We start from the raw sequence: 20,794 nt of genomic DNA on the forward strand, positions 1-20,794 counted from the left end.
TGAAGCCGACCACGTAGTTTAGGCTGGCCTAGAACTACTATACAGTCCTGGTGGGTCTTGGACTCAGAACCTTTCTGGCTCACCGTGCCAATAAGTTTTGTTTGTTTTCTTGGGATCAAGCTCGGAGCCCTGTGGATGCTATGAAACTGTACCACCACAGAGAATCACATTTAGCCCTTTCTTATAAAGAAGTCGTCTGCTGGGCTGCGGTGGGGCACACCTTTAATCCCATCACTTGGGAGGCAGAAGCAGGTGGATCACTGTGAGTTCAAAGCCAACCTGGTCGGCAGAGCAAGGTCCAGAACAGGCTCCAAAGATACAGAGAAGCCCTATCTCAAAAAATGGAAAAAAAAAAAAAAGCAAACAAACAAAGAACAGAAATTGTCAAAGAAAAAAAAAAAAAACAACCATGAAGCCACATTATTAGAATACATTTCAGTGTTGTGTCTGACTTTATATTAATACATATGTAAATTTTACCTTAAAGAGGTATCCCATGAGCTCATTACATAAGCTCATGACATCACAAAGCCTGAACCTACCCCAATATAAAGGACAGTGTATAAAAATTCCTTTGTATACTCCAGCACGTAAGTGTTCAATCTGAAAGGAAACTCCAGATCTTTAAATAAAATATACAAGTTTGGTAGGTGGTAACAAAAAATGATTTTAAATCTACATCCTTAAGATTTCTGATATCCCTGTGTAATTTTTCAATGAAATAAAGGAAAGCCCGCAGAAAGTCTTGCTCTTTCCAGTTTCTCTGTAGTGGCTTGAAACTTTCAGATGGATGGGACATCTGGACTCTGAGCAGTGGGTATTATTATTGTGTCCTAAATATCAGGCCTAAGTGGATTTTCCTTGTTTAGTCCAGTAAACATAAATAGCAAACATTTGTCACATGACTGATATGTTTGCCTTTAACAAAACAGCCCTGGCCAAAAAAATTATTAGGAAACAGATCGGAAGCCCTGTTGCACTGAAGCAATGTAATTAGGTAGTCCGGCACTACATTTTGTCAAAAAATTCTGACAACCTAATAACCAGACTGTCATCAGACGGACATTGAAAAATGGTACTGGGCTTCTTCCAGCTTCAGAATGCCACTGGTTTTTCTTGCGCTTTTTAAATGTAGAATTAAACAAAAATCTATAAAGGATGCAGTTGGTGGTCAGGAGGTATTTAAGTGGGTGTATTCCTCTTACAGTATGGAGTGGGGAGCTTAAAGTTCCCAGGAACACGTGGTGATTTCTATAATGTGGCGTGTGCACAGATGCTAGGCACACATCACTGGGCATTGCTGGGCATTTGCTCGGCCCTGGCACTCTCTTCTCTTCTGTTCTCTTCTCTTCTGTTCTCTTCTCTTCTGTTCTCTTCTCTTCTCTTCTCTTCTCTTCTCTTCTCTTCTCTTCTCTTCTCTTCTCTTCTCTTCTCTTCTCTGTGTGATTAGATTCCAAATAACCATCGGTGGTGTGTGTTATCATGACCCTCATTTCCGAGGGACAAAGGATGTTTCTCCAGATAATCGAACACACTTGTTCATACCCATTGGAGGCTCAGTTCCACATGTATAGTAACTATCGGGTGTTGGCAAAGAAATGGGGTTTACTACAGTCTTGCTAGGCTGGTAGTGTCCTTTTCAAGAAAAGCACTACATATTTTGCCTCCAAAAGATAGCAATGCAGTATGTAATCTGATCTGTATGTCAAGTCCTATGCACATTGTGTGCCAGTAAAAGGAAACAGTATTGTGTTTATGGATTATTCTCATATTTATACGGTTAAATACTAAAAGGCAGAAACATTAAGACATCGCCTTAGGTACAAAAAACAAACAAATAAAAAAAATCCCTAGTTTCCACTTGATTAGTCAATTATGAGAAAGGATCCACTACCTTCTACAAGAAAACAAAAACAAAAACAAAACAAACCTCAGGGTGCACTTTTTAAGGAGGACCTTTGGGATACTAATACCTGAAACTCTCGCCATTGGCTCAGCTGGGATCTAAGTGAGAGACTTGCTGTGGAGGTTGCACATGCAAATTTTGTGGGTGAACTCATCAGAAAAATAAATAGAAACCAAAAATTGGGAATTTTTCCCAAATACCTGAGATAAGTCAGAGGATTTAAATATACAAGCAACCAGTTGATCCTTTTATCATCAAGGCACTCGGAAATTCCAAAGCATTTTCACATCCTATGATTTTATTTAATGGCCACAAGTCTATATTATTTCTTAAAAGCTAAAATGAAAGATTCCAAATGCCACAAATACAATGCTGAACAAAAGATACCACACATGGAGGACCTCATACAGTATGGGTCTATTTATTACATAACTTTCAAAAACCTATTATCTGGGCTTAGACCCTGGTCTCAGTGACACGGCTGCGAACACCAGGAAGGGAGGAATCACTAGTAAATAAGGAACCACTATGGTGTTTCCCTCTGGGAAAACGGAAAGTGAAATTAATCTGCTAGCTAGGGGACTTTCTTTTTCTGGGGCAAAACCAAAGTGAGTCCAGGAGTGGGAGTAGGTGCCTGAAATCCAGAAACCTATGAGGGTGGCAAAAGCAGAAGACCTGTGAGTTCAGAGCCAGCCTGGGCTACATGGAGAGACTGTCCCAGGTAATAATGAACCCATGCAACACAACTATGCTACAAATGAGCTGGGGAGATCTGGCACCGTAGCTTCTGCTAAAACACAAGCTAGATCCATCCACACCATTTTCCACCGTAGCCTCACCGAGATGACCGGGAGAAGACTAGAGAAAGTGCAAGACCAGTAGACACGCCAGCAGCTCTGTCATTCCATGTATGCCATTAGCCAGGAATAAATAGCAACAAATTCACCTTTCTTTGCTGCTACTTGCATTAGTTGGATGCTTTTTACCAGCATTGCATCAATATGACTTCATTCAAAAGAGACTTGGAAATTGAAGTCTTCCTTAATGTATACTGCAATACGTGCTGGGATGAATTATACAATCCGGGGTGTTCGGGTTTGTGTTTTCTTTTGGAGGGGTCAGGAAGTCAAATGATAGGGTGTGGCATGAGAAGGTAGAGCTTATAGATCAGGGATTTCTCTTTTTACAGCTTCTTCTGGACAGGTTGAGATTTGTGAGAAACAGTAGAGCCAAATGTGCAAGCTTTCGTTTTAAAATGAAGCTCCGTATTTTTAAAGGTTCCTAAACGTGTAGGCTATGCTACGAAGTAAAATAAAGGCCGTGCATATATTTTTGAAAACTTCAAACCTGTAGCAAAACAAATATATGATTCGGAGTCAAGATGGTACACGGTAGTGATTGGAAAATGGTCCAGGAAGGTCACACATTTTAGCTTTCCTAGACCCGCTCCTTGGGCACACTCACTGAAGACTTTAATCTGTGGCACATGAGTCACGCTAGTACTTTGTACTTCTTTACACAATTGATGGCGAGCACTGTCCTCTTGCTTCCTTCATTCCCTAGACAGATCAAGAACAAAACATGTAGCGTGCAAGAGCACAGGCAGGATAAAAACATGTAGAAGTTGGACTATGCAAACCCCTGAGCTGCTGACAGCCAGATTAGACTCTCCAAGCCTTCCTTTCACTCACAGCATCAGACAATTTACACAGCAATTCTTCTCGAGTAATTACTGTAATGGAAGTGCGAGCTTTGTAGTCGATCATAATTGGGTTCTCAAAATCCCAGACAATGTCTTCTGGGACGCAAACCTCTGAAGTCTCAACGAGTGGTTTAGAGTAACATTGGAATGAAAATGAAATGCGTGTCGTGGCGATGCTGACGCATGCATGAAGAGCCCGTATATGGTGGTTCTGTTCAACTTGTCCATATTGGGTTTCATGGTCGATAAGGACAACTGACCAGGTCTCTTCCTCATTACAGATGGTTGTGAGCCACCATGTGGTTGCTGGGAATTGAACTCAGGACCTTTGGAAGAGCAGGAAGTGTTTTTAACTGCTGAGCCATGTGGAGAACTTCTTTAATCATTGTAACTTAGCAAATCTCCTTAAGATACAGATACTTGTTTGAGTATGGTGGCTCATGTCTGGATCCTAGGTTAAACCTATTTCTGGTTGTTTCCATATAAGAGAACTATGGAGATAATGGAAACCCTACTTCATCTTCTCTGATCTTGTCAGTTTGCAGAATTTGGAGCACAATTACAAACTACGATTTTCATGCCAGTCAGGAATGAATTCTAAGTTTGTTGCCATGTGTGTGATGTGACCTATGTCTCCCAAAAGTCATGAATTGAAGGCTGGGACACCAGCTGACGATGTTAGTGGGAGATGTCGGAACCAATTGGGGATGAGGACTACAGAAAGGAAGTTCGGTCTTTGGTGGCATGCCTGTGGGGCGATTAGGAAGCTGAAGTCAAAAGACCTTTGTTTTTCAGTCGATTTTCTCAGGTATGTTGTCACAGCCATAGAAAGTTGATGAACACACAGTTTAAAACTCACTATTTCAAGACATAAATTGATTTGATTACCGAAAGTACCAAATGATTTTCTCAGGTATGTTGTCACAGCCATAGAAAGTTGATGAACACACAGTTTAAAACTCACTATTTCAAGACATAAATTGATTTGATTGCCAAAAGTACCAAATGATGCATTGTCTTCCTTGTATTTCTTAGACTCACAAGATTAACACAAGGAGATTACCAATGATGCTAGCAGCTGTTACCCAACTGAGTGTAGAGCACAGCAGTTTGAGTAATTTGCTTAAACAGACAACCATGATATATACAGGGATAAATTAACAACAGTATTTGTTAGCCATTTTAGGCCTGAGCTCCCCAAGTTACCATGGAACACATTTTATAAGATAAATACATTTCAAGGGAGTTTATCCTCCACTGGTTTTTCTTTTAAATTTATTTAAAAGAAATGTGAATGTTTGGATTGTCTTCTTTAACACATATAAAAAAATAAGAAAGCAAATATTCTTAAATTAATATTTTTTTAGTTTGGCAAATCACCTACTGGGGACAAAGTAATCAAAATTATGTGAAAGAAAATAACTGTTCCTCGTGACAAAAAGAACTAGGAAAAAAATCCCAACAAGTAAGTAAAGCTACGAATGGCTGTACTGGGAACATCAGTCACTTTTAAATTTCTTCTTGACTTTCACTCATTAATTATCAGGAGACTACGGCAGATAAACAAATCCATGCTGTGGAAACGCTGCGGTCTGTCTCTACGAAGGACAGAAACTCACTTCTGTTGCAGCAATCTTAGTAGGTAAAAGTGTGACAAGAGACTTTGGAGAGTGGATGGATGGACGGACAAACAGACAGACAGACTGACAGATGGTTCCTTTGGTTCTTGAAGGAAATACAGTTTCACCGTGAGATTCTGGAAGAAATCTTCTAGACACCAGGGCTAAGGAGAGCCCAGGATGTCACCTGGACTCCCGTGCACCAATTCCCCTGTCTTGTTTATGTCCACTGCCGTAGGCGACTCCCACAGTCTCTGGGTTCTTTCTCCTGGCTCTTCCTAAAGACAAACCCCTCCAAAACCAAAATAACTCCCCCAGGTTGTCCAAGTGGTCCAACGCTAGCACGTTCCAGAATCCAGTCCCAGCAGGCTTGATATTGAATTCCTATTCTACTCCCAAGCTTAATAAATACTTGCACAGGAAAAAACTCTACCCTTGTTTTGACAATTTTTCTTGTCCTTCAAAAAATGATTCAGGGGTAGATTCATCAAAAGTAGAACCTAGGGCAAGTAACAAATATTCTATTTATTCTACTAAGTCTTTTTATAATTACATGGCCAAAAGGTCAATGTAGCTGCTAATTATAACATGCCTACTTACATGCACATATTAGTCCATGCTTAGGTGAGCATTTAATGCAGAAGAACCTATGGCTACCTGATTTATAGCTATACAAAACTGGATGCTTTCTCTGAGATGTCCCTAACCTATGAAGAAAAGAGATAAAGGACTGAAGATGCCTTAAGAGGCAAACGCACTCACCACTAAACCTAAGAACCTTAGTTCAATTCCAGGGATACATGTGGTGTAAAGAGAGAACCAATTCCAGCAAGTTGTCCTCTGACTTCTAGATGTGTGCCATGGAACCGAGTCATTAATGTAAAATGAAAAAGAAGAACGTGGAGTAACGGGCAGTATCTGCAGCACAAGTGAAACGGACGTCTTCAAAGGGGCTGTGTCCAAAGCACAGTGAAGGATGAAGCTTGAAACCCAGGCAAAATGAGACAACTGGGCCAAACCTTCACCTGTCCCTTCCATGGCCTTTATGTTTGTGAACATTCTATCACTAATACAGTGTTTTCCTTTAAATCAACTCTATTTTCAATATAAATGAAATTTTGAGGACAATTCTATGTAAGCACTGTAAATATCCAGTATCATACACATGTGTGTGCATAGTCTGCATATAGTATATAGCTTGCATCATTTACCATTAATAGAAAGAAACGGAAGAACTCCAATGTGACTAACCCAAAGCATCTTCTCATATCATGCATGACATGAATTACTATGAAGAACTGTTGATTTAAATGCATACTAGAGAATAAATGAGTTATGCACATATATGTTATCACACCACACATAAACATGTACAATTACTATGTGCCAAGAACTTCATGTACATAGGAAATTCCCCAAACCCCACCACATATCTTGTCCCTTCAACAAAACTAAATCGCAATGAATCACCCAGAAAGGTACATGGGACATGGAGGAGTGTCAATGTTCGGTGCTAGGGGCAAATTATAAATGGGGTGTCACAAACTCATAAATAAGGGTATGAAAGTGCGGACTGTGGATCCACTCGTTATTTATTTATTCCCAGAATTGGATTGTCTCTAAACATGTGTCACAGAGAAGGTCCTCTGTACTGTTTGGTCTGAATGCCCTTCATCTCTTCTGTGCTGTCTCTTTTAGACATACATCTCTGAGCTCACAAATTACCCATCACAAAGAAATGCCATGCTGCTAATAGGTCTCTTCATTGTGTCTGACAGTGCAGAACAAACACCGGTCCCTGAGCTGAGACCAAATTTCTGGAATACTAACCGGGGTTCCCAACGGGAAATGACACATTACCTAGAGGTCACCTCAAGAACTCTGGAGCAAGCTCCTGCATTCTGCTGCCTCTCTCCACACTCACTACAACGTGCCATATGCCCCAACTCCCTCAGGGCGCCCCTCTCTCCACATTCTCAATTCTCTAGCTTGCTACTGCTCTAAGACCCAGCTGTCAACAAACAGGTCCCTATTTCACAGGTGGTAGAGGGTGAGGGATGACTTGGCAAGGCAGCTTAGCAAGCAAAGGCATTTGCTGCCAGGCCCAACAATCTGAATTCAGTCATGGGGACCCATAATATAGTAAAAGAACCAACTTCTGTGAGTTGTTCTTTGATTTCTAAAGGCACACTGTGACTCTAGAGTGTCCCCTGCCATCATCCATATAAAAATAGATGAATAGATGTAATTTTTTAAAAAATGAGTAAGTGAATCAAAAAAATATCAAGCATAAGGAAATAGAGAAGGAATATATAAAACAGAGCAGCTCTTTAGAAAGGCTATGGTTTAGGACCAGATCATAATATCTCTGTAAATATCCACGAAGTTAGCATGATGGCAGAGAGCTGTAGCCCAGAGGAGGCTGATGCAGGAGCTCAAGCCCCACACTAGCCTTGACCTACATAACTAGACCCTGTTCCAGACACTGACAGGAAGGAACCAAGTCAAAGAAAGGCCTCACAGTCTCCGTGATGGTGATAAGACACCCTCATGTTTTCAAGTAGCAATCCTCCCCTGTGTCCAAGATGCAGGAAACAATGTTTTCAATGTTTACTGAGAAGGGGCAGTCAGCAGGTCCTCCTGGGCATTAGTGTGCACCGCATTGTGTACCAATATTTCTAAAGGCACCTCGGCATATTCCAACCTGCTGACATCTCGGAGTTCCTTAACTTTTGCATTTCTCGCTCTCAGCCTCCTATACTTGTGACGCCCACACAGCTTCTCTTAGCTCTCAACCTGAAGGTTGAGCACCTGAAGCCACAGGAAGGGAAACATGTGTGCACCTGATGGGTGCAATATTTTCCAGAGCCCCCCCAAAAAAACCCAAAAAAAAACAAAAAAATAAAAAAAACACTCCCAGAAGGCCTCTACCCAGGAGATGGTAAACTGCTTCGACATCTTAGCTGTTGTCCCTCCAAGGAGATTCACACACGTCTCAGCTAAAGTCCCCTCTGGGCAGGCATCTCCTGTGTTTACAGCTATTCGCTGTGACTGGCTCTACTCACACAGAACCTTTGGAGTTAACCAGATGGCCCCAGAGACCTCTAGTCCAAGACAGCTGGAGGGCACAGACATGCACAAACAGGACATGGGCAGACCAACTGTGGTGCCTTCCTTGATAGGGAGAAACTGACACAGACCTGCTAGGGAGTACATCCGAGCTCCACTGCAGGAGACTGCAGGTCAGAAAGTTTTCCAAATCATCTTCTGTGGGTGCCTGCAAACCAAGATGACAGCAAGGAGTAACGTCATTGGGGTAACTTCCTGACTCTGAGCTTAAGTGCAGTTCTGATTCCAAAAAACACAGTGGGAGAAACGGCCTTCCCTGCCTGCCATCATTTAAATACAGTCATGGGGATAGGTGGCAGGGACAGTACCTTCCAGAAGCAGCCATCAGTTCTCAGAATCTCCTACATTAAACACCCTGTATTGAAACGAGGGGTTCAGGTTCCTCCAAAGGGGCAGTCGTCAGTCACAGTCTCAAAGCTGGAAGAGAGTCTGAGATCTCTAGAAAGCATAGCAGAGTCCCATCAACACAGCTGCATCAAAGAGCAACCGTGGCGCCAAGGGAAATGAGAAAGCACAAATGGCGGCTTCTAGCATGGCATCCAACCTTCATCTTTGTGATCCTCCCATTCTCAGTTCAAGTATAAACAAACTTTCTCCCCCTAAAATAGGAAGAAGATTAAGCAGGCAGGGCATTTTCTGAGTTCTGTAGATCAAATGTTCATGGGTTTTCCTTTTGTGGCATTTACGGATTCACTCTGAAGAAGGGGGAAGCCGGAGCAAAGCAATTTGGCATGCTTGCATTTGCTTTATCCGGACCAGCAAGCACAGACTGCAGGGCCACCCCAACCTGAGCTGCAGAAATGCTTCCAGAATCCTGAGGGGGCTGCTGACTATTTTCCTTACAGGGATATTCAAGCTGAGCCACCCTCCTTGCAAAGCAGCAAATGAGCTCACTCAGACTATCCTCAGGAAAAGGATAGCCAAGAGGACAAGTGTAATTATTATCATACAAACTTAATTTCTGACCAACTTCTACAATCACCTTCTCCCCTAAAAGTCAGTGAGGCAGGATCTTGTCAGTCACACAGACCTTGGGCTGCATGCCAACATCTCAGCCTGAGGACCATTTTGAAAAACAGATGCATTTTTCCGACCTGTACCTCCATTTTTCTGCAGGCAAGGTCCACCCGCTGGAATACAGTGCAGACTTAGACAATGATGGTTTAGGGGAGCTTTTCACATCACAATATGATGCTCAGCTGAAACACTAGCATGTCCCACTTCCTCCAGAGAGTCTATCAACATAGAGAACTAGTCGGAAAAAGCATCCGAAGGAAATAGTTGGTGATCTCTGCAGAGTTGGATTAAGAACAGTTTTGATTTTCTCCTCTTTCACTGATGTGGCTCCTAAATATTATAAAATTCAAATGCACTAGTTACAGAATAAAAATAGAGCAATTATAGGAGATTTAAAGATATAGAATGTTATTTACAAAAAAGTTATAGAATGTTATTTACAAAAAAGTTTTCAATTTACAAAAAAAAGCAAAGAAGAATTCCCACTAAAATAAAACAAGTGACTGACGCCATTGGGAAGGAACTTCATCCTAGTTCAGGCAGCTTCATCACTGCCATCACTACTTCTTAAGTACGTGCGTCATGTGGGTCCCTGTAGTTGGAATCAGTAATCATGTAAACAGCTCAGTTGGTGACTAAGTTATTTACATCACTGGGCCCTCTACCAGGGATATTGAAGACAGAGAACCTAAGAAGCACCATTTAACAGGGGTTAATAATACAAGTCTGTCTGCCCTGTATTCCACCTTCTTTGGAAAGTCTTTTGCAACCTTGCCAAGTAGGATGAAGTACAATTAAGTAGGCAGCCAGCAGTCAGAAGTACTCTGGGCCTTGGGTCACAGCTGACTCCAACAAGGGAAAGGCCTGAACTAATACAAGCCATTCAAGGAAGAATGTTAGGTGCATAGGCAAAAAAAAAAAGAAGCATCCATAGAAGAGACATAGTGGACCCATCTAACAACAGTGACTTCCCATCACTCTCCTTCTACACATTAGACCGAGTCCTGCAGTGATGGATTCCCTGTATCATCTTGAATGCACCTGCCCTAAATAAATACAATTTGGGGGTGTGTCATTGATTCTGAATGAGATTAGCATTTCAGATGGTAGTCTCGGGAAAAGGCTGGCTTCCCCAAAGCAGTTGGGCATCACTCAAACCCTAAAAGTTCCAAACAGACTAAATGAGGGGTAATTGTTTTTCCTTCTTCTACCCTGCTATCTGAGCTGGGACACACACATCTTCTGGTCTTCTTTGGTCCTCAGACTGGAATTTGCACCCCCAGCTATACTGCTTCCCAAGCTATTGAGTCCCTTGCTTTCCTGGGTTTACAGCTTGCAGATGACACAGCATGGGAGTTCTCAGCTTTCCTAATTATGTGAGCCAACTCCTCATCATAAATAAGCAAACAGATAATTAATACATTGGTTCTGTTCCTCTGGATAATCCTGATGAACATAAGCCTAGTTGTATTGCGTATCCTCCCTCTTCAAAGCCATGCACCCAAGAAAGGGTCTGCACACTGGAGCACTGGACTGAGCTCCCAAGGTCCCAATGAGGAGCAGAAGGAGGGAGAACATGAGCAAAGAAGTCGGGACCACGAGGGGTGCACCCACCCACTGAGACAGTGGAGCTGATCTACTGGGAGCTCACCAAGGCCAGCTGGACTGTTACCAAAAAAAGCATGGGATAAAACTGGACTCTCGGAACATGGCGAACAATGAGGGCTGATGAGACGCCAAGGACAATGGCACGCGGTTTTGATCCTACGCAATGTGCTGGCTTGGTGGGAGCCTAGCCAGTTTGGATGTTCACCTTCCTAGATATGGACGGAGGGGGGAGGACCTAGGACTTACCACAGGGCAGGGAACCCTGGCTGCTCTTTGGACTGGAGAGGGAGGGGGAGAGGAGTGGGGACAAGGGGAGAGGGGTGGGAGGAGGGGGAGAAGAGTGGGAGGAGGGGGAGAAGAGTGGGAGGAGGGGGAGGGAAATGGGAGGCTGGGAGAAGGTGGAAATTTGTTTTTTTTTCTTTTCTTTATTCTCCTTTTATCAATAAAAAAATAAACACAAAACAAACAAGTAAACAAAAAAAATCTGCAAAAGTTTTCATCCAATAACATCCAACCTATTCTTAAATGTAATATTTTAAATTTATTTACACAGCAAATAGTAGATAATCCATGTAATGACGGTCCGTTCTTCTATTTCTAGGGACAATCCTGCACATGGTAGAAATAAACTGGTTGATTCTGTTAGAAAAAAAAAAAAGAAAGGGTCTGTTTATCTCCCATAAGGAATAAACCTTAGGTTACTGTTGCTCTAATATCAACTCTTCCAGTTCCTAGGATAGCTTGACCAGAACCAGCTAGCACAGGGGCCTCTTGCTCATTCAAAGGCACACACACACACATACACACATACACACACACATACACACATATACACACACACGCACACCACTTCCAGCTGTAGGTAGCCTTTTCTCTTTATCTAATATGCTGCTGACCAAACTTTATTTTCTATAGCCTACAACAAAATAGAGTTGATAAGGCACTTGGTAATCTTGGTCTACATGCCAGTGTCTGACTCAGGAAAGAATTCTGGTGCTGCTGGTAAAGAAAAAATTCTTCGCTGGTCAGCGGAGATAGATAAGAATAGTCTCTTTGGTCAATGGTGCTGTCATATCTGCTTGAGGCTCATCAAAAAACAAAACAAAACAAAAACCAGAAGACAGCCGGTCTAAGAAGGTAGTCAACACAGCAAAGGTGGAAGAGGGGAAAGAGCAGGACATGGGGATTGTGATGACATCATTGAGCCAGTGTACTAAAACAACCTACAGCGACATCCTCCAGGAGGGCTTCCGTCCTGATAGAATTCACCTTTCTTAGTCTCATAGATTTGGATTTTTGAATTTCAAATGCAAGTCGGTAGAGAAATTCAGAAAACGCTTGTCAGGGCTTAGCAATCTGTCACCGGTTTACAGCCATCCTGAATCTGAGAGGTGTGGCGGGTGGACATGGAGGGAGGAAAGCTTTGCCTTTTAATGCCCTTATTTTCTTAAACCATTTCAAGCTGACTTTTTGATTATTTGTGGCCAAAAGCATCTTCAATGATAAATCTAGCTGCACATAATTAGCCGGAAATTTATGTATCCTCCTTTGAGTGAAAACTCCAGAGAAAAGGTAGAGAGATCCATAATTCTGCCAACATTCTCCCAAATCCTTAAATGATAGATCTTAAATGATTCTTTTCCAAAAAAGAAAAAAGAAAAGAAAGACAAGTGAGAAGCCAGGGAAAAAAAGGTGAATTATGCAATCACCTAACTCTCATCTGAGAGCCATAAAGAACCCACCTAGAGACATCTTGCCTTTCTCAGCATGGAACTGGGCAGCGTCATTTAGAAATACCAATCTGTATGGTAGGTCATCCTTTCTGGGAATAATCTCCCTTTCTTGTTTCAAGAGCTTTAACACACTTGGCCTTAAGGGAATGTCTAAAGAGAAAGTTATCACAGGCAATCCCAAGCCCCAATTCTTGTCACCAGTATGGATCCCCTCCTCCCCCAAGTCTTAAATACATTGAACGGAATGTGCCAGACCCCACAAGGGACAAGAGATAAAGATAAGTATAGGCTGCTTCTGCTTTGCTTAAAAACCACCCTGTTTCCGCTGATCTTGCCTAGGTAGCCAACTGCAGGAGAGCGAGAAATGGGTTTTCCTAATATTGGAGAGAAGATAAAAGTGTTCTGGTTCCTTAAACCAGGGGAGACTGTCACCCCCATTCCTGCCAGGACTTTCAATAGGCATAGTTACAGGCTGCAGAGAACATGGAGACTTTGACCTTGAAGTCACAGTAAAGAACATGGCCTCTTTTGACTAGAAACAACAAAGCTGTATTGCACTGGGCGGGCAATATGCCCCGAATGTGTTTGGTGTAAGATGGAAAAGATGGAAGGGCCTTTTCCTCAACGCTCTGGGCTATCTCAGGCCTGCTGTACTTTTGCACCAATGACCACAGATCAGTATACAGCTCAAATAGCACAGAGTCTGCTTTTCCCAGTATTTAAAGGGAAACTGTAACCAGGTCTGTGCCTATGCACTATTAAAATTGTGCCGCTCTTCCCTCCAGAATGCAACATTCCCTCCTGGGGAGTGGGGGGGTGATCACATGACTCACATAGCTCAGTGGCCTTTAAGACTCACAATACCCCTCCCCTGGGTTATATAAGCAGGGTACGATTGCTTCTGAAGAGGAGCTATGCAGAGAGGGCCGATTCCCTGGCTTCTGGAGTCATCCACAGAGCTGCAGGGGGGTACTCAGGGGTGCGGGTGCTCCACACCTAGGCTCCCCTGAGCATGCCTGATGGAGGAAGGTCATTGGCTAATAAAGAAACTGCCTTGGCCCATTTTATTGGTTAGAACATAGGTGGGTGGAGTAAACAGAACAGAATGCTGGGAGGAAAAGGAAGTGAGCTCAGAGACGCCATGCTCCCCTCTCCCGGGCAGATGCGATACCTCTGCTCTCTGAAGCAGACACAATGGAGCAAGCCGCCAGGTCAGACATGCTGAATCTTTCCCGGTATGACCAGTGCTACACAGTTTATTAGAGATGGGTTGGTAGGGATATCAGAATTAGCCAGTAAGGGCTAGAGCTAATGGGCCAAGCAGTGTTTAAAAGAATACAGTGTCCGTGTAATTATTTCGGGGCATAAGCTAGCAGGTGGCCAGGGTGCTGGGGACGCAGCCCCGCCACTCCTTATTACAACACATGCCCACTAAATGCACTGCTTCACCAAGCTGGCGCAGCTGGACTGGGTTCTTGGCGGTCTGCTGGGAAGAGCAGGCTGCTGTTAACATGTCCCCAGGAAAAGTCACACCACAAAAGCCGCAGGTGTAAGATTTAGAACAGTTTTTCAAAATGACACCTTTAAGGCAGAATGCAAACTCCGTGTGTAATTTTGGTTGGTTTGACATGTCCTCGGTTTCTGAAGGACACCCCCCAACCAAGGACAGGTTCTCCTTAGTCACTCAGCATATTCATCACTATGCTTTGTAAAGGGGAAGCTGGGAAACAAGGGGCCCCTCGGCTGGCAAGCAATGTTAAACGTGTTTAAACAGTCATACCATAGGCGACAACAATTCTCTTACAAAATGTCCCACCCACTCATAAGAAGCTGCTTGATTCTCAGTGTACTGGGCAATAATAAAAACTGAACGCTGAAAGAAGGAAGTACCCTACACACACAGGTCTTAATTTTTTGAGATTCCCAAACAATACCAAAGCATTTCAAGTCACACATGGGATGGAAAGTGAAAACGTCCTTAGAGGGATCCGTCTCTAATAAGACTTACCTACTTCAGAGAGTGCTGCGAAGCTCTATTAACACCAGCTGAACACTTTAAGATCTTCAAATAAAATCGCGGTAGAAATGCAAAGTATTATTACTATAGCTCTGAAATAATTTCACACCTAGGGATGAGAAAACCCCAGGCCAAATTTTACCACTTCTCTTCTGCCTGATAAACAAGAAGTGCCAAGTATGAAGGTGGTGACAGGCAGAACAAAGACATCAGGGTTCCTCTGTCACCAAAGTTTTATATTTTCCGCCATGTCACTGTAGGGAAACTTTCAGAGGAAAGCAAGTCCCTTAAAGGGGAGGGTTCAAATGGGGACAAACTTTTCATTTTTTTTGTACCAGGCCACGCAATAAAGCTAACAGAAGTGAAATCATCTAATCCAGTTCTCTGGGGCACCTTCCCTCCAAATATCTCCTAGATTTAAAAATGATGGGATACATCCTTACCTGAATCACCACCAGTAGGATGTCACTTACTACGTCACAGAGCAGACGCTTTAGCAGACATCAGGACTGCTACTTGGCAAATGAGGGTACCAAGCGACACAGCCTTACATCCCTGATGACGGTAACCGTGGTGACTGACAGTGAGTAGCATCAACGTAACTGTGATAGAGGAAAGACAGGACACAGACCTGGACACTGCCTGTGGGGCACACCCCCCACTCTGTGCTAGCGATCTGGATAAGGCCTTGAGAGTGCCACACAAGCAGGCTCTTGTTCTTCATCTTAGTCCTGTTGGTTAGCATAGCAACGGACGTGACAGCATCCATCATGAGTGTCTTGATTAGGACTATTAACCCTTCCGAGATCTGACCCTAGTTGTGCTCTGGACAAACTACTTGGCTTCAGCCTTACTTTCCATATCAATAAAATGGAAACACCTACCTGGCCCATCTACGACCACCTTCCTCATAGGATACTGAGGAAAATAATTTTTGAAACCCGCATTAAGTATAAACTATATTAGAATTTACATATTACAAGAAATATCCAACTAGCCTATACCTCCTGGCTCACTGTGGAAAAGCGACATCATTACAATGATGCAATAATTACCTACAGATTTAAGCAAAAATTGGGATATGACTGTATTAGAAGGCTGTGTGGGAAATGGAAGTGGCCAGAATGGGAAATGTCAGAATGCTAGTGTTAGAACTCACATATAAGGAAAAGGTGATATAGACATTTTATTAGAAACAGAAAAGGAAATAGCAATAGAATCAGAATAGAAAGAGGTTAATTTAGGGAGATCCGAGGGAAGGGAAATATGTAGAAAGGAGAAAGATGCTGCAGCTTTTCATCATTTGCTTCTTGATGCTATTCTACTTAAATAATGTAGATACGTTGTTTTTATTAACTGTCAAAGGACAATTTACAATATAAGATGCTATACTTCTACGCCAGGTGGTGGTGGCACACACCTTTAATCCCAGCACTCAGGAGGCAGAGGCAGGCAGATGTCTGTGAGTTCAAGGTCAGCCTGGTTTACAAGAGCTAGTTCCAGTACAGGCTCCAAAGCTATAGAGAAATCCTATCTCAAAAAACCAAAAAAAAAAAAAATGATGCAATACCACGTATATTTTAAACCTTGATAGAACTAATTATACGCAGTTCTTACGCAGTTCTTAAGAATGTACAATAAACAGTTAACTTTACCCCAGGTACACCATATCCCTAAAAATACACCTGTCGAATTGACTTGAGAGAGTGACAGAAAGTCATATACTTTATAATTTGCCAAACATGACTATGTACATGATCAGTATGTGATCCTCACACAGCCCTGCGCATTGTACAGGTTAAGTGACTCTCACTCTGCGGATGAGGAATGGGAACTGCAGGGAACTTTAGGACTGCAGGGAACGTTAGGACTGCAAGGAACGTTAGGGCTGCATGGAACGTTAGGACTGCAGGGAACGTTAGGACTGCAGGGAACGTTAGGACTGCAGGGAACGTTAGGACTGCAGGGAACGTTAGGACTGCAGGGAACTTTAGGACTGCAAGGAACGTTAGGACTGCAGGGAACGTTAGGACTGCAGGGAACGTTAGGACTGCAGGGAACGTTAGGACTGCAGGGAACGTTAGGACTGCAGGGAACGTTAGGACTGCAGGGAACGTTAGGACTGCAGGGAACGTTAGGACTGCAGGGAACGTTAGGACTGCAGGGAACGTTAGGACTGCAGGGAACGTTAGGACTGCAGGGAATGTTAGGACTGCAGGACTGTTGCCCAGAGTCCAAAGCTAGCAAGTTGCAGAGCCAAACTGGAAGGCATGCTTCCTTTAGTTGAGGCTCTTCCCAGCATGCAACCATGTACTTAGTCGCAACAGGGGAGCAAAGATGATTTCCCTGTGTCCCTGGGAGAACAGTCATTAAGTATCTTTGTTCCAGGACTTGCCCCAAACAGAGAAGTAGGCAACAAAGAAGACATGTGGGAAATACTACCCATTCCATTCTCAGGAAACCAGAAGAGTGCCAGAGACCCAAACAGTGAAGTTTTCAACCACATTTTACGCATCAACGAAAAGGAACAAAAAAAAAATGGTATTGAAAAGAGAAATTAAAATTTAGAGGAAAGTAAAAAACAAACAACATTGTTTTGTTCCGAGATGATGAGGTAAATTGCAGCCCTTCCCAAGTCTAGGCCACATCCTTGACATCAAGACCCTAGGCATTAGATGGGTGCCTTTCCCATCTCTCGCTGTGTGTGTAAGCATCCTGCATTCTCAGAGAAGCCGTCCAAGCATCTGTATCAAGCACGGGGGTCATGGGGAGTGCACCAAAATCATATGTTTTGAGGTCTGTGTTAGTCGTCTCCTGTAAAGCACTCTGCTCTTACACAGAGTGAAAGAAGGGAATGGATGCTCTCTTCGTGAAATCTCCAAACATAGCCACTTAATCGAAATCTTACTCACTAATGTCCAAGTTACTAGGTAGGGTTCTCAAATTGTTAGCAAGATAAACAAACTGGCTAGATTTAGATTACCAAAGGCACCTGGAGGTTAGATAAGGCATGGAAGAGCCAAGACAGACAAAGAGGCTGACTACCAGGAAATGCTATCCGCGGTCTCATGGGTAGGGCCAGGCCAGAATGTCCACCTAGGACAAAGGAGAATGTTTTAGTGAAGATCTGAATCCAAAAGAGCAAGCATGCTCTTCAACGAGCTTGCAGCCGCCCTGCATTTAGAACTGCAAGAGTCTACTGCAGCCTCACCCTAAAGGAAACGAAAGCCCTGAAGAGAAAAAGTACAGAGCGGAGGGAAAATGGGGGAGGGTGCTCATCTACACGTACCAAGGCTTCCTTCAAAAATTGCTTAACAAACTACCTAGCAGTGGATCACGAATTCCTAAGAATATAATTTAAGACTACTGTAATTAGTAATTGGCCATGCAGAGCCAAAAGGTCTATCTTCCCGACGCTCGCAAGACTTAACCTGTTTTGGTTTTTTCTTCTGAAGGTTTCTTATATTTCTTTTTTATTACATTTTACTGATTCTCTCTCTCTCTCTCTCTCTCTCTCTCTCTCTCTCTCTCTCTCTCTCTCTCTCTCTCTGTGTGTGTGTGTGTGTGTTTGGACATGGCATACAACACAAGTAGAGGCCAGGGGAAAAGGAATGGTAGTTAGTTCTCCTGTTGCACTGTGTGAACCTGGTAATCGAATTCCCATCATTGGGGTTGGCAGCAAGCACCTTTATCTGCTGAGCTGTTTTAACAGACCCATTCCTAATTACCTATTAAAAGTAACATTCTCATTTTGAAAACATCCTAAAAAAAATCTTTAAAAAAAAAAAAAGTAGGCACCAGAGACTTAGCAATGTTCAGTTCAGTGCTTAGCAGTGATTGCTGCTCTTACCAAAGGCCCATTACCCAGGTCAGGCCAGGCAGCCAAAACTTACCTGTAACTCCATTTTCTGGGGGATCATGTTGTCTTCGACAGGCACCTGTACTCAGGTGCACATATCCACACATGGGCACACACATATATTCATAACTTAAAACAATTAAAAAAATAATCATTAAGACCATAAGAAGAATGGACATGGCTGGAGAGATGGCTCAAGCCATAAGGAGCACACTGTACAAGCCGAAGGCCCTGAGCTCAATCCCCAGCATCTACACCAAGAAGGCTGCCATGAGCAATCTGATTGCTGCAGAGGCAGAGACAGGAGGATCCCTGTGACTGGATGGCTAACCAACTTGACCCACTAGGTATACTCCAGACTAAGGGAGTAGGTCTCAAGAAACAGTCAGAAAGCTATGGCAGAAGACACCCGATGTCACTCTCTGTCCCACTCATATGTACACATATATACACTTATGTGCATATGCACATGCACACATATAAACACATGAATAAATAAAAAGAATATACTTTCAAATTACTTAATAAATGTTTAAGGCTGCTATTGCTCATGACAATGAGGACCAGAAGGAGGAAGTGACAGTAACAACAGTGACAGTAAGCAGCATCTGCTTGTCATGGACCAACCATATGAGGTAGAGGATATCTTATCATCTCCATTTCACAGACAGGGAGGAGGATGAACACATTGTTCATGGTCCAATGACCAAAGCAGGACCAAACCCACCTCTGACTCGACAAAGAGTAGGAAAACACCCCCTCCTCCAAAGGACCACAAACATCACAGCTGCAAAGTCCTCGAAACAGCCTTATCATCTCTAACTCCAATGCTATCGAGTCCTGTCATGTTCCAGGAAATGGCTCAAGGCTGCAGCGATATGAACGATATAGGAAAATGAGGACCATCCTCATCTTCTGGTATTTTCTTCACTAGGGCCACCCCTATATCAAAATCCCAAGGCAGCCAGGCTTCATGCGCCAGAACTTGATCACCCCAAAGCAAATCCTCCAAACAGTTTTTATAGATAATGTTTTAAACATTCCAAAAAGATCTCTCTCCAATTTCTATGTAAAACTATACTTTACTCTCAAAATGAACATTAAAAACTCGTTTGTCACAAAGTTAGAAATAACTTAAAATAGAAAGTAAATCAAAATTGCTTTTCAACTTTAACCAAAGTGGTCACGGTCATAATTACTATAATAAAAATGACAGAAAAAAAAAACCTAAATTTGTCAAAAACATAATTGATGATGAAAACAATCGTAAAATTATGGCATATTTCACCCTGGCCACCACAGCCTCCTGATGAAAGTGCAGCCCTATAATTCCTCAGAGTGAATTCTCTAAATTAAAATACTTCATGCAGAACAGAAATTAAACAATGAATCAAAGAACACTGCTGTACAGAGGTACGCTTATAAATACACCTGCGAAGGAGAAACAATTACATTTTCCCATGCAAAAACCAACTCAACCGTAATGTTTCACAGAACTGGTATTTTTGCTATTGCTTTGAACTTGGAAGCTCACTTCCTGTAACTCACTTAGGACCCCAGTGTGACTGGTGGAAAGGTAATCAGCCCCACCAGACTGGAAGGTTGTCTCCGTGATACAAAACCAGCTCTTCCACTCAACCACACGACTGCCTTCCGTGATAAATTTCATCCGGCCCAACTGAAATGCCACTCTGCGTTTTATTCTAAATGCTTTCTTTGGCCCGCTGGTTTTATTTAAATATTGACCAGATATTTAAAAGTGCATTCTTCTTCCATCTAGCATTAATCTTGGTAAACCTAGCTCTATTGAAATGTCTTAGGCGCTGAAAAGAAAGCAAAAGTCAGCAAGCACACAATTGCATTTGGCCACCCTCAGCACATCATTCTATTTCCTCCCGCTCTCTGCTAACTATTGCTCAGCACTTTTGCCTGTGAGGGGAGACGAGCAGGTGGTTAAGGAAGTTGTCCTGTCAGCTGGATCTTTAATCCAAGTGTTTAAATCTCCGAATAAAGGGAAAATCAATGTGGTAAAGGCAATGTTTGTCAAGGCCACGTAACAAATACACTTACCTTTACAGACTGTTCTCGGTGGATTTTCCCTTCTTTGCTGAGCTTCAAAGCTACGGAGAGATAAAAATGAAAGACTGAGATGCTTGAGAGCAAAACACCAAATGTTCCTTTTCCGCGTTTCTCAACAGAATTTC

General features: G+C 42.8%; 1 protein-coding gene across 2 annotated transcripts in view; it reads right to left on the minus strand.

Moving 5' to 3' along the window:
* Fhit (fragile histidine triad diadenosine triphosphatase) overlaps positions 1-20,794 on the minus strand; it is a 1,412,380-nt gene that overhangs the window by 1,357,598 nt on the left and 33,988 nt on the right. For both annotated transcript variants that reach the window (XM_075987481.1, XM_075987482.1), the window contains exon 2: positions 20,661-20,710. The gene's annotated coding sequence lies outside the window, so the exon portion shown is untranslated. The remainder of the gene's footprint in view (positions 1-20,660; positions 20,711-20,794) is intronic.

This window comes from Microtus pennsylvanicus, chromosome 10, assembly GCF_037038515.1.
Source record: "Microtus pennsylvanicus isolate mMicPen1 chromosome 10, mMicPen1.hap1, whole genome shotgun sequence".
In the NCBI taxonomy this organism is placed as follows: domain Eukaryota; kingdom Metazoa; phylum Chordata; class Mammalia; order Rodentia; family Cricetidae; genus Microtus; species Microtus pennsylvanicus.